Here is a 14667-nt window from a genome sequence, read left to right as displayed (position 1 = left end):
TCATCAGTTTGTTCACTCCCCAAATGTCCACAGTGGTCAGGATATTGCCAGCCCAAAGTTGGGAGCTAGGAAAACAATCCAGGTATCCCACATTGTGGCAGGAACCCAATAACTTGAGCCATCACTACTGATTCCCAGTGTCTGAACTGACAGGAAGCTAGAGTCGGGACTCACAGCCAGGAATTGAACCCAGTTACTAAATGGGGAATGCAGACATGTTAACTGCTAAGCAAATGATTGTACCACAACACACTGTTAAACAACCAATGAGTCAAAAGATAAGTCACATGGGAAATTTGATAAAACCTGAAATATACAGACACACACATTTATGGAATGACATGAAAGCAGTGCTCATGGAGAACTTTATAGTTATAAATGCATACAATTAAAAGATAAAAGATCTCAAATGAACAACCCCTTGTAGGACTAGAAAAAGAAGAGCAAACCAAACCTAATTCCAGCAAAAGGAAGGAAATAATGAAAATTAGAACAGAAAAGAATGAAATAAAGAATGTAAAACCAATGGAAAAGCTAAACAAAATTTAGTGTTTGGTTTTTGAAAATATCAACAAAATTGACTTTCTAATATTGGGGGAAATGAATATCCACAGGCAAGAATGAATTTGGACGCTTGTTTTAAGCCCTATACAAAAATCCAAATAGATTAGTTCTAAGGGGAAGCCTCAAAATTGTAAAACTAGAAGAGAGAGGAGAAACTCTTCAGACATTGGGCTCTTTATTTCTTTAGCCTCACCCTTGATGTCTCCGTTTTGAAACTCTTCTAAAACATATCCTCCACCCCAAGGACTTTGAGTGAATATTAGTTCTCCCTGGAAAATGTTCCTGCTGCTGGGAGTTTTTGGAAGAGAAGCTAGAATGCTACCAGCATCGCCTTCAGAATACCTCTTGAGAGAGTGAGTTAGTGAGCAGAAAGAGTGAGGTCAGGGTGGCTCCACTACAGTTTCATGGTACCTCATAAGCCATCTCTCCCATCCTTCCCAGAAGTTAGTCTTAATCACCTCTCCACCTCCTTTACCTTCAACTTCAATCTCCTTCCCTCCCTTCCTCCCTCCCTCCACCTCTCTCTCCATTCACTCCTCCCCTTCAGTACCTATGTGTGTTCAAGTCTCGTCTCTTAAAAAAAAAAAACCTTCCCCCATGCCCTACATTCATTTTCCTCTCTTTCATTTTCTTACCTTCTTCGCATGTTAATTTTCTTAAAAAATTTATCAGTGCTAGTTATCCCTTTCTCAAGTCCTACCTTGTCATTTAAAGAAATGTTGTTATGACTTTATGAACACTGACAAGTTTACAGAATAACACTGCAATATACATATCACACATTGTTAAATCTTTCATTTTTATTTTTATTTTTTTGACAGGCAGAGTGGACAGTGAGAGAGAGAGAGACAGAGAGAAAGGTCTTCCTTTTTGCCATTGGTTCACCCTCCAATGGCCGCCACAGCTGGCGCGCTGCAGCCGGCGCACCGCGCTGATCCGAAGCCAGGAGCCAGGTGCTTCTCCTGGTCTCCCATGGGGTGCAGGACCCAAGCATTTGGGCCATCCTCCACTGCACTCCCGGGCCACAGCAGAGAGCTGGCCTGGAAGAGGGGCAACCGGGACAGAATCCGGCACCCCGACCGGGACTAGAACCCAGTGTGCCAGCACCACTAGGTGGAGGATTAGCCTATTGAGCCGCGGCGCCGGCCCACATTGTTAAATCTTAACCTTCTATATCTGCTTCAACTCCTATTTTTAAAGAAATAAATCACATTATGATTCAAGTTCCTGTGGATATCACCATGACTTCATTTTCTCCCTTTCTTCCCAAAAATTTTCATATTTATCAGTTTTATGAAAGCTGGTATGTTACTAATGCAATATAAGTATTCATACACAATGTATAGTATTTCTATAGATTTTTGAGCTTTTTATAAATAGCATTTGTTCTCTGTCTGGCTATATTTCACTTATTTATTATTTAAAATGGCGTATGTGCCCATAGTTCACTCCTTTTTACCAATAAGCATTATTCTAATGTCTGAATATGCCTAAATTTGTTCAATCATTCTACTTGCTTTGGGACATTTGAGTTGTTTCAAGCACAGGTTATTAAGAATAAAACTGGGCCGGCACTGTGGCGTAGCAGGTAAAGCTGCTGCCTGTAGTGCCAGCATCCCATATGAGCACCGGTTCAAGTCCCAACTGTTCCACTTACAATCCAGCTCTCTGCTATGGCCTGGGAAAGCAGTAGAAGATGGCTCAAGTCCTTGGGCTCCTGCACTCATGTGGAAGTCTTGGAAGAAGCTCCTGGCTTTGGATCGGCACAGCTCCAGCCACTGTGGCCATCTGGGGAGTGAACCAGTGGATGGAAGACCTCTCTCTCTCTGTCTCTGCCTCTCTGTAACTGACTTTCAAGTAAACAAATAAAGTCTTAAAAAAAAAAAAGAAAAAACTACTATTAATCTTCTCGTAAGTCTTTTTATGAATGAATATGTTCATTTCTCTTCTTGAACAAATACCAATAAGCCACAGTGTATGTTTATATGTTTAACTTTACAATAACTTAATGTTCAAATTAGCTATATGATTTTACTTTTCCAGTAGCAAAATATGAAAATCACAGTTATTCCACAAATTTGCTTGTATTTGGCATCATGTGTTCTCTGACTTTAGCTGGTATACAGAGGTATTTCCCTGTGATTTATTTTATAATATTTTCTTAATATTAAATAATGACACACAATACACCTATGGAACCATTATTATAATCAAAACCATGAACATTTTTATCATCCCTCACCTCAAAGTTTCCTCATACTTTTTATAACCCATCACTCCCTCAACCTCTCTGCTCAGACAACTACAGATGTTTTTGTCACTGTACATCAGTTTGTATTTTATAGAATATTATATAGATGGAATCATACAATATGCACTCTTATTTAATATGGTGGGATTTGCTCAATATAATACTTTAAAATTGATCCTCATAGATTTGTGTGTAAAAAGTGTATTCCCTTTCATTGCTGAGTGGAATTGAATGGATGGATACAGCTTATGTGTTTACCCATTTACTAACTGGTATACACTTGGATTGCTTTCAGTTTGGAATATCACACAAACAGTTGCTATGAAAATTCATTAGACGTGTCTGTTGGACATACTTTTTTAAGTTCACTTGGGTATATAACTAGAAGCAGAAGGACTGGGTTGTATGGTAAGTGAATATTTAACTTTTGGAGACCCTGCAAAATCGTTTTCAAAACTGTCAGCAGGGCCATGCTTACTCTGAAGGCTCTAGGGATGAATCCTCTCTTGCCTCCCTTCCAGCTTCTCATGATTTCAGAAAAATCCTTGGCATTCTTAGACATAGCTTTATCACTCCAATCTCTACTTCTGTCTTCACATGGCTTTCTTCCCTATCTTTCCTCTGGGTCTGTGTACCAAAATCCTTCTCTCTTTCTTCTTGCAAAGTCAACTCCTATGACTACCTCTTAACTTGATTGCATCTGCAAAGACTATTTCAAAAATACTTTTACAATAATCAGGGGTTAGGACTTAAAAGTATCTGTCAGAGCCAGAATTTAACCAACAAAAATAGATATTTACCAATCTAACATCTGATACCATTTCTTTCTCTGAAATTACTTTTAGAAAAATGGAAAATCATTAACATAAGAGTCATATCTTTCACATTCATTTTTCATGATTTTGAATTTCCTTGTCTTTTTCTTCTATGTCCTAGGTGAATTCCTCCATGCTATCATCCTATATTCTAATGCTTTCTTTATATTGGGTTCACTCTATAATTGATTGTATCTACTGAGGCTTTTTGTTTAGTTAGTTTATTGGTTTGACTTTGTGTTTCAATGACTATATTTTTGAATCTGGATATGTCTTTTAAATTTGCTTCTTTTATATTTTCATTGTTATTACTACTGGTATGGAGTAGATAAAAAGTGTATCAAAGTAGCAATTTATGTAGTCACCTATATCAAAAGTCTTCAACTAGCACCTCAACTCCTTCCAATAGGTTTCTAACTCCAAGAATATGGCACTGTTTGCCACACTCTTCCATTTTAAAATGCTCTTCTCTTGGCACTCCAATAACAAAACTCTCTTCTTTTTCACCTCTCTTTCTTTTAAAGTTTTTTCAAGATGCCTCTTGCTATGTCACTCCACTGAAATTCAGGGTGATCTCTTACAATTATGCCATTTTATAGGCAAGAAGGGATGATCACAGGCTTTAAAAGAGGACTAGACTATTTAAAACATCCCTGGGAAAAGAATTTTTTAAAAACTTCTATGTAGAAGAAACTCTCTGCTCTATTCAGATATAGCTATATAGATAAACACAGGAAAATTGCTCTACCCAGAGTTCTAATCATTCTTTTCTGTAGAATCAGTGTGACAAATTATCTTGTGCAGACATAGATTCTTTCTCCATGGCAACTATAATTCACCTTAGAAATCTGACAGAATGGAATGCCAAGTGCTGTGTCAGGTTGGCAACTGGCAGAAATCAAAACACAGGGCTACTCTGAAAAGCAGATGCTTTTTCTCGGCAATTCATTTATTTAAAGCAAGATGGGTACTTCCTGTTTGGAAATTATCTGGTATCCAACATGCAGATAATAGTCACGTGTGTAACTCCCTTGGAAAAAGAATGGGGAAGTTTCTCCTTTTCCCACCTTTCCAAATAATGGAAATACAGATAATTACAAAAAAATCTAAAGGACTGGCCGGCGCCGCGGCTCACTAGGCTAATCCTCCGCCTAGCGGCGCCAGCACACCGGGTTCTAGTCCCGGTCGGGGCACCGGATTCTGTCCTGGTTTCCCCTCTTCCAGGCCAGCTCTCTGCTATGGCCAGGGAGTGCAGTGGAGGATGGCCCAAGTGCTTGGGCCCTGCACCCCATGGGAGACCAGGATAAGTACCTGGCTCCTGCCATTGAATCAGCGCGGTGAGCCGGCCGCAGCGCGCCAGCCGTGGTGGCCATTGGAGGGTGAACCAACGGCAAAAAGGAAGACCTTTCTCTCTGTCTCTCTCTCACTGTCCACTCTGCCTGTCAAAAAAAAAAAATCTAAAGGATAAAAGACTAAGATGTACCTGGTTGCTTTGGAAAAACATTGATAATCCTAAAAATACTAGCAATTATAATAGTTAACAGAGACTAAGATTTTATGTGCCAGGTATAATCCTGAGAACTATATATATATATATATATCCTTAGGATCTAAATCCTTAGGAATCTAAATATATATAAATAATATAAATAAATAAATATATAAATATATAATGCATATTGGCTAACTTAATCCTCATTACTCTTTCTATCAGGAAAGACTATTATTACTCACATTTTGGACATTACAAAATCAGAAACAGAGAGGTTAAGTAGGTTTATCATGGAAGCCATATATCTTAGAGGCCTGCACACTGTCCTTTCCCTTTTCTCTCACTCAAACATACCTCCACTCCTCCAGTCACTCAAGATATGCTTGACAGACAAAACACAGGACACTCCATTATATCTGAAATCCAGATAAACAGCGAAGAGCCTTTCAATAGAACTATGTCTTATAAAATATTTGGGGCATATTTTCCCTAAAAAATGATTAGTTGCTTATCTAAAATCCAAACGTCACTGGGCATCTGATATTTTTATTTGCTAAATCTGGTCATCTACACAGGCACTTTGTGTTCTCTCTACCTCATCAAAATTTCTTATCAAGAAAATTGTAACTGCCCCATTTATCCTTTGAAAACTGGGGTCAACCTGTCATCTTCCCAGCTGTGGTCACAATTTAAACTTCATTTCAAATTGCTGTAAGTGCACTGATGACATAATGTGAGGCTTCAGTGGAAAGTAAAGGATATTTTTGAGGCGGGGCTGAGGAGTTTGTTGCCAGGACCCTGGAGTCCCTGGGATGCCTTCTTGTCTGGGTCCTATCTGGATGTCCTGGATGAAGAGTTGGGATGAGCACAGGAGGGCCCCTCCCCACACTATCCCTGTCAGGCCAAGAGCATCTATTCTAGGGCTTTTCTGCCTTGGTACTGTTGACTTTTGAGGCCAGATAATTCCCTGCTGTGAGGAGCTGTCCTGTGCCTTTGTGGTGTTCTGCAAGAGCATCCCTGGCCGGTTCCCATCAGAAACTTCCACCCTCAACCCAAGTTGAGAAAACTAACACGGTTCCCAGACATTAGCAGATATACCAATGTGAGGCAAAAATCCCCTTTGTTTGAACCACTGACCAAGGGCAGTGCCAAAGACAGGAGCCTCCTGAATGTAAATCTAGGACATCTTGGGATTGAATACACACCCAGCTTCCTGCTCAGAACAAGGGCCTGCAATGACACTGGGACTGAATCAGTAGTCAGTGACAGAAGTTCCTTTGTGGCATTTGTCTAGTTTCTTTACATTGAGCCATAATAGGACCCACATTTTTTTCAAGGAATGGCTTCGTCCATATAAACAGATAAAAGATGGTTAAAGGAACTGCCTTATCTAATGAATTTATATACAGACACTGTTACTGTAAATCAGGATGAATTCTGTTCCTAGTTGCCTTGCTTTCTGCAAGCCTGTTTAAGGTCACTGGGATAATGGGTCATTTTTAGGAATCTAAAGCTGTTTATTTAGATCTAAGATAGCTTGAGAATGGAGAACATTATATTTATAAAGCTATCTTTTGAAACAAAATTATTTTCCCCATGCTTAATTTACACATGGAATATTTAACATTCACAGTATTTTTGCTTATAGCTGTATACTCTAAATCATGAAGTTTTGATGCAATAAGGTGAAGACCACAAACATGTAAAATACTAGAATGTACAGAACCCAGAAACCATGTCAATTTTTGTAGCTTTGGTAATACTGTTCCAGGTTAGACCCAGAATAATCCTAATCATTGTTCTAGAACACATTCAATATATCATCCACTCTTGACTTTAGTTCTAGAAAAGGCTACCCCATGCATCTCTAGCTAATATGATCGTTCCCATCACATTTTCACCATCTCCTTTCTCTCCCACACATACCCACTCCAGAATGGAGCATCATTTCCTTAACACTTTTTCTAGATTGGGGTTCAAAAACGATGCAGTTTTTAAAAGTATTAAATGGAGAGATGGATAGAGAAAGACACATACAAACAGAGACAGAGAAATTTTTATACATTATTTCACTCTTCAAATGCCCAAAATAGCTGGGGCTGGGTTCTGACAAAGTGAGGAGCCAGGAAATCAATCCAGGTTTCCCAACTGGGTGGCAGGAACCCAATCAATCTAGCCATCTCCACGGCCTCCAAGGGCCTGCATTAGCACCAAGCTGGAATCAGAAGCTGGAGCTGGGGATCAAAGTGGGACACAGGCATTCCAACCAGCATCTTAACCACTAGACCAATCACCTGCTCCAACGGAGTTCCTTAAAAGTCTTCAGTTCCATTATCATTGTAGATTTAGAAAAGAGGTTGCTGTTGTAGCATAGCCAGTAAAGCGACAGCCTGTGATGCTGCCATCCCACACAGGAGCCAGTTCCTTTCCCAGCTGCTCCACTTCTGATCCAGCTCCCTGCTACTGACCTGAAAAAAGTAGCCAAAGATCACCCATGCAGGAGATCTGGATGAAGCTCCTGGCCCCTATTTCAGCCTGACCCAATCCTGGCCATTACAGCCACGTAGGGAGTAAATTCACAGATGGGAGATATCTCTCTTTCTTTCTATGTCATTCCCTCTCTGTCTGACACTCTGATTTCCAAATAAACAAATCTTTAAAAAAAAAAGTTAGATTTTAAGTCTCTCCCTGACCTCCCAGCAGGAGGCAGCTGGTTGTGGGGCCTCAGTAGCTAACTAAAGGCAGTTGGCAGTAGCAGTCAACATTTTTGAGCATTTGTTATATCTCAGTCTCTGTTCAGAGTGCCAATATGTACTATCATATTTAATCTTCAAAACAATCTTATGAGGTCCCATCATTACCCCTATTTTACAGGTCAGATAACTGGTACCAGAGAGGTAAAGTAACTTATTCAGGGTCACATGGCTAGTAAGTGGAGGAGCCAACTTGTGTGCCCAAGTATCGATTCCAGGGTCATCTTTGCTACCAACGCGGCCACACTGCACATGAATGGAAGAGCATGGAGTTTAGCCAAAGGGCTACAGGAGTCTTTACTGAGCAGATGCTTGTTTCAGAAAGATGGCCCCATTTGTAATGGATGAGCAGTGACTGCAGGCAGAGGAGCCAAACCAGAGAGGCAGCAGGTAGCAACTGAGGGGGCCTGGACTGACAATGCCAGTGAGGAAGGAGAGAAGAAGAAGATAATGCTGGGGAGGACTGTGGAGGTGGATGCCTCAGAACTGGAGACCACATAGCTAGCTGTAGAAGAAAGGATGAACAGGATCGAGGATGACGCCCAGATGTCAGTTTGTTGGTGAACTGACTGATCCAGAGCACACAGAAGGGAAGACAGCCAGGGGGATTAGTGAATTCGATGTGGGATATGTTGGAATCCCCACAAAGCTTTCCTACATAGAAGCTTCCAAAGCAAACCATTCTTTTGAAAGTCCCATTAAATGGCATATCACTGTCATGAGGGTGGGCTAATGTGTAAGTGGCATCTACGGGCAGGCAATGGTGAATGTGCAGGGGGCTCCATGACACAAGCTGCCTCTAAAAACTGTGAGCCTGGTGGAGAGCTGGCAGCCACGTGCCTGATGGAGCAATCAGTGATTCCACTGTGGGCCAATCCTTCGCTTTCACTGGCCTCCAGATGTTCTGGACATCAACCTTGGCAAAGACAAAAATCTCTCCAGTGAACTTGGGAAAAAGATATAGGAGAGCTCTTGTCCCCTAAGAGAGTCAGGGTAAAAGAAGAAGCAGGAAAAAAATGAAGATGGAAATAACTTTTGATACGCAGAGGTGTCAAAGGCCTAAAGGGGATTTCCACAGCTATAGTACATGGATGTTAAAGCAAGTGCTGGACTGTCGGCCAATGCCCCCATCACCCTATCTATCTATCTAATGTTCAATTCCAGAGATACACAGGCAGCCAGAGAACATCCATTAGACATGAACTCGTTCCAAATAAGTTCTTTCCCTTGCCTCCTATCACATGGAACTTGGGACAAGGCAGGAAGGGAGAGGGAAATGTAGTTTTACCATACAGAGAATATTAGTTATCCAACATCTCTACAGTCTGAATAAATGTTGCATAGAGCATATTCTAGATATTTATTGAGTGCTTATTAAGTACCATAGCAAAGTTCTGTGCTAAGTGTTTTTAATTCATCAACCTATTTACTTTTTACAATGAGGCAGACAGTGCTAATGACACTCCAAATAAAAACAGAAGTCAAGCAGCTTACCCAATATCATACAACCACTCAGGGACAGCATTGAGATTTGAACTCAGTTCTGCCTGACTCCAGAACTGGAGATCCCAAAACACAGTACTGTAATCATGACTTTGCAGCTAACAGAAACATGACATGGTTCTTGGACTATCCTTGTCACCATTGTGAGAAGTCAGGGTGAAATTGCCTTATTCAGTACCAGGTAGAGGCGGTGCCTAGCTTCTGCTACCAGAACGAGCCTCCTTCTCTCTTCTCCTAGCACTACAAGGAACTGCCCAGGAAAACGAGGCTCATTATGTTGATCACATCTCTACTGCCTTACAAATTGAGAACACAGGAATGAAGATATTTAACAATGAAAATGCAAAGCAGCCAGACATGTCACTAAGCTCTTTTTTTTTTAAAGATTTAGGAAAGAGAGAAATGTAGATCTTTAAAGAAAGAATTTGAAAGGACTCTGAAAGTATGGGCTCCTACAATGCTAGTCTAGACTTTTACTTTTTATCCACAGACTCTGTATTAGAATAGAATCTGAATATGCTTAATAGATTTCATTTGGACTTACATTAAACTTAGGGAACTTACCTAGTTCAATTTCATTTTGACAAAGCAAGTCGGATTCTCCAGCTGATGTATTGAGCAGGCATCTGGAAGCCAAAGCAAAGTACTCAGAGAAAAGAAACCCAAGGCAAATTGTTCCTTCCCACTTTGGTTGACATTCACTTGATAGTAAAGGGGCAAGGGTTGTGGGCTCCCTTCATACAACCAAGCTGTTATTTTTGTCTTTGGAACAGATAAGAACAATAGTATCGTGCCCAGGTAGACTACAAATACATGTATTTGCCTGTGTGGCTTGCAAAGTTGCCAGTGTGCATTTGGGGGATCCAGTCCTATTTTTTTAACCTTAAAAATTTGTTTTATAACATGATGGAACATATAGACATTGGTATTCATTTTCTATTACTGTCATAACAAATCATCACCAGCATGGTAAGTTTAAAAAACACAAATTTAGAACTTCCCAGTTCTGGAGTCTTGAAGTCCAGAATGGGTGGAAGTGCAATGCTCTTTCTGGGGGCTCTGGGAAGAGATGGTTCCCTTGCTCTTTCTAGTTTACAGAAGTTTCCTGCATTCCTTTGTCCATGGCTCCTTCCTTCTTCCTCCCTCCTCAAAACCAGCACCTTAGCATCTTCCACCCTCTTTCTGACTTTGACCTTCCTGCATCCCTCTTAAAGGGATTCTTGAAATTATATTGGTTCCACTGTATAATCCAGGATAATCTCCTCATGGTCAGAAAACTAATTTATTCATAACTTTTATCGTGCAAGGGTAGTACACAGGTTCCAGACATGAGGAAGTGAACATTTTTGGTGGTGGTAGAGGCAGGATAGGGTGCATTTTTGCACATACCACAATGATGGCTGCTTTTAATGAAAATTTCTTTTTTATTTTTATTTTTTTTAACTTTTATTTAATGAATATAAATTTCCAAAGTACAGCTTATGGATTACAATGGCTTCCCCCCCCCATAACATCCCTCCCACCCACTACCCTCCCCTTTCCCACTCCCTCTCCCCTTCCATTCACATCAAGATTCATTTTCTTTTTTTTTTTTTTTTTTTTTTTTTTTTTTTTTTTTTTTGACAGGCAGAGTGGACAGTGAGAGAGAGAGACAGAGAGAGAAAGGTCTTCCTTTTGCCGTTGGTTCACCCTCCAATGGCCGCCGCTGCAGCCGGCGCACCGCGCTGATCCTGGCAGGAGCCAGGAGCCAGGTGCTTTTCCTGGTCTCCCATGGGGTGCAGGGCCCAAGCACCTGGGCCATCCTCCACTGCACTCCCTGGCCATAGCAGAGAGCTGGCCTGGAAGAGGGGCAACCGGGACAGAATCCGGCGCCCCAACCGGGACTAGAACCCGGTGTGCCGGCGCCGCAAGGTGGAGGATTAGCCTATTGAGCCACGGCGCCGGCTTAAGATTCATTTTCAATTCTCTTTGTATACAGAAGATCAGTTTAGCATACATTAAGTAAAGATTTCAACAGTTTGCTCCCACACAGAAACATAAAGTGAAAAATACTGTTTGAATACTAGTTATAGCATTAAATCTCAATGTACAGCACACTAAGGACAAAGATCCTACATGAGGAGTAAGTGCACAGTGACTCCTGTTGTTGACTTAACAAATTGACACTCTTGTTTAGGCATCAGTAATCACCCTAGGCTCTTGTCATGAGCTGCCAAGGCTATGGAAGCCCCCTGAGTTCACCCACTCTGATCATATTTAGACAAGGCCATGGTCAAAGTGGAAGTTCTCTCCTCCCTTCAGAGAAAGGTACCTCCTTCTTTGATGACCCGTTCTTTCCACTGGGATCTCACTCACAGAGATCTTTCATTTAGTTTTTTTTTTTCCCCCCCAGAGTGTCTTGGCTTTCCATGCCTGAAATACTCTCATGGGCTTTTCAGCCGGATCCGCATGCCTTAAGGGCTGATTCTGAGGCCAGAGTGCTGTTTAGGACATCTGCCATTCTATGGGTCTGCTGTGTATCTCACTTCCCATGTTGGATCGTTCTCTCCCTTTTTTATTCTATCAGCTAGTATTTGCAGACACTATTCTTGTTTATGTGATCCCTTTGGTTCTTAGTCCTATCATTATGATCAATTGTGAACAGAAATTGATCACTTGGACTAGTGAGATGGCATTGGTACATGCCACCTTGATGGGATTGAATTGGAATCCCCTGGTATGTTTCTAACTCTACCATTTGAGGTAAGTCAGCTAATGAAAATTTCTTATCAGAATAATATATTGGAAACACTATGTTAGTCTTCAAGGGTCAGGGTTTGTTTTGTTGAAGCTTTGCTATCTATGACTTCCAACGGTTGGGTTACCATTGTGATGATTTTCCACTCAGCTTAGGTTGAACTTGAGCTTGGATAGGAAAGAAAATGGCAGAGTACAGAGAACATGCCACCCAAGGAGGAAAGTGTACAATTAACAATAGTGTTTCACTTATGCATTCAACAAACATTTACTTATCAAGTCATAATCAAAGAGTCTAACCATGTACTTAGCAAGTACTAAGCACTAGGAAGATGTAGAGAAAGATGAGTCCCAAAAAGGCGTCCAGGATTTTTAGAGTAGTTGCATCTGGAAACCAGAGGAAAACCCAATTCTCAAAATCAACTGTTTGATTTTGAATGCACAGTCTAGCTCTGTCATTCCTTTTATTTTGGCTGCAACTATGCAGGAGCAGGAAATCACTAGCTATCTGTGGTAGATATTCCAAAGGTACACACCATCAGAAATAGAACACATACTTTAGGTTCACCTTGGAATTACATCAATGTTTTGGCTTCCAGAATAGAGAATCAAACCAAAAATAGAGAGCCACTGACCAAATGTTTTCACAAATATGCATTTTAAAAGGAATGAACCAGTACTTCTATGTGGCTATAACCCAAGGAATAGAACTATTAAAAAGATACTATTCCTAAATAACTATATATGTAGCATTTAAAAATTGGTGATGTTTTAACCACCAGTGAATTGATGACACAGTCTGAAAAGCCTAGTTGAGCTTGAATGTATTCTCATGCTCTTGTTGCACATAAAGGCTATGAAAAGAACCAGAAGGCCAAGGTCACCTGACTATTGCCACCATCCCCATGTGATGCCACCTTCAGGAGGATCTGTGATTCAGCTGTGGAAAGGGCCTCATCCTGGCTCAGAGTTAAAGCAGAGTGAGTACCTTCCAGCCTATCCTGCAAGTGCCCCCCTCCCCATGGAGCCTCAACAACATATCAAGGCAAGAGGCACACAGTTCACCATGGCCTTTCACCTGTGTGTGAGAAACAACCTTCCACCTCCACTGCCAATGCTTCAGTAAATGCTGTGAGGAAAATTAAATGGGTGGCATGGTGATAATAACAGCTAGCATTTATTGGGAACCTACTGCTGCATTCTAAGCAATGTGCTGACATTCACTCTTCCAACAGTCTTATGAGGTAGGTAGCAGGATGATCATTGTTCTCCCTCATTTTACTGATATGAAATGAAGCATTTTAGAACTTATGTAACCCGCCAAGTTAGCGAGTAGTGGAGTTGGTGTTTGAGCCTATATAATGTGGACCAGATTCATCATCTCAACCCTCACACTTCAGTACCTTGCTTTAAAGAGGGCATCCTGGGGCCAGGAGCATGACTTCAGTGGGTGAATGAGAGATATCCCTAGAGAAATAATCCAAGTAGGTGAGAAAAAGCTCAGAAGTTGGATTCCTACACCCCAGGCTGAAATCCACGGCAGCCACAGTTTTGAGGACGTAAAGATAACTGTGGAGTTCATATTATGGCTTTTGCAGGGCCTCTCTCATCTGGAATGGAGGGCAGCAAAATACAGAGAACATTCTGACTTCTGGATGGAACCCAAAAAGTTCATCTTCAGTGGAAGAACCCAGCCAACATCCATGATGAGGTCTTCCTTCTTCATATCTGCTAACTGAGTACTGCATCCAATTCTTAAGAACAAACTCAAATCAAGCTGCAGAAAATCTGAAACTCTGATACAAAAAGAGGGCTTCCTCCTCGGGGATCACACAATAGGCACATTTTCAGTTTGCTGGGACCTGCTCCATAAATGTCACCAGACTACCATACAGTACCTAGATGGAGGCCAGCACTGTGGCGTAGCAGGTAAAGCCGCAGTCTGAAGTGCCAGCATCCCAGATAGGCACTGGTTCAAGTCTCGGCTGCTCCTCCTCTGATTCAGCTCTCTGCTATAGCTTGGGAAAGCAACAGCAGATGGCCCAAGTCCTTGGACCTCTGGATCCCCATGGGAGACCCAGAAGAAGCTCCTGGCTCCTGGCTTCAGATTGGCACAGCTCTGGCTGGCCCTTGTGGTCTTCTCTCTCTCTCTCTCTCTCTCTCTCTCTCTCTCTCTCTCTCTCTCTGCCTCTCCTCTCTCTGTGTAATTCTTTCAAATAAATAAATAAATCTTTTTTAAAAAGTACCTATAGTCCCTAAGGGAGTTTCTTGGCTCTTGGAATACAATGTCTAGGAGAAGCAATGTCTTCCTTAAACTTTTTCAAACACGTATTTCATAGAGAATCAAAGAATTTTTTGCATCTGTCAAATTTTTCAGTTAATCCCCCAAAGCACCCACAAACCATCATTATATTAACATTTTCATTAAAGAGAGTTGTTTGGCCAGATGATTAAAAATAAATAAAAGCACATGTCATGTACAAGGGTATGCCAGTTTCAAGAAATAAAGGTGGTATTCTCATTACCTGTTCATTAGGTAGATTTTTGCTATTG

The 14667-nt window shown here is 41.2% G+C and overlaps 1 long non-coding RNA gene across 1 annotated transcript in view; it reads right to left on the bottom strand.

The window, feature by feature from the left end:
- Positions 1–14667, bottom strand: part of LOC127492122 (uncharacterized) — a 67011-nt gene that overhangs the window by 29433 nt on the left and 22911 nt on the right. The window contains exon 2 of the long non-coding RNA XR_007921195.2: positions 9943–10004. This is a non-coding gene — a long non-coding RNA (uncharacterized lncRNA). The remainder of the gene's footprint in view (positions 1–9942; positions 10005–14667) is intronic.

This window comes from Oryctolagus cuniculus, chromosome 9, assembly GCF_964237555.1.
Source record: "Oryctolagus cuniculus chromosome 9, mOryCun1.1, whole genome shotgun sequence".
In the NCBI taxonomy this organism is placed as follows: domain Eukaryota; kingdom Metazoa; phylum Chordata; class Mammalia; order Lagomorpha; family Leporidae; genus Oryctolagus; species Oryctolagus cuniculus.
The sequence above is the reverse complement of the archived record's forward strand: the minus strand, read 5'-3'. Positions and strand labels throughout refer to the sequence as shown.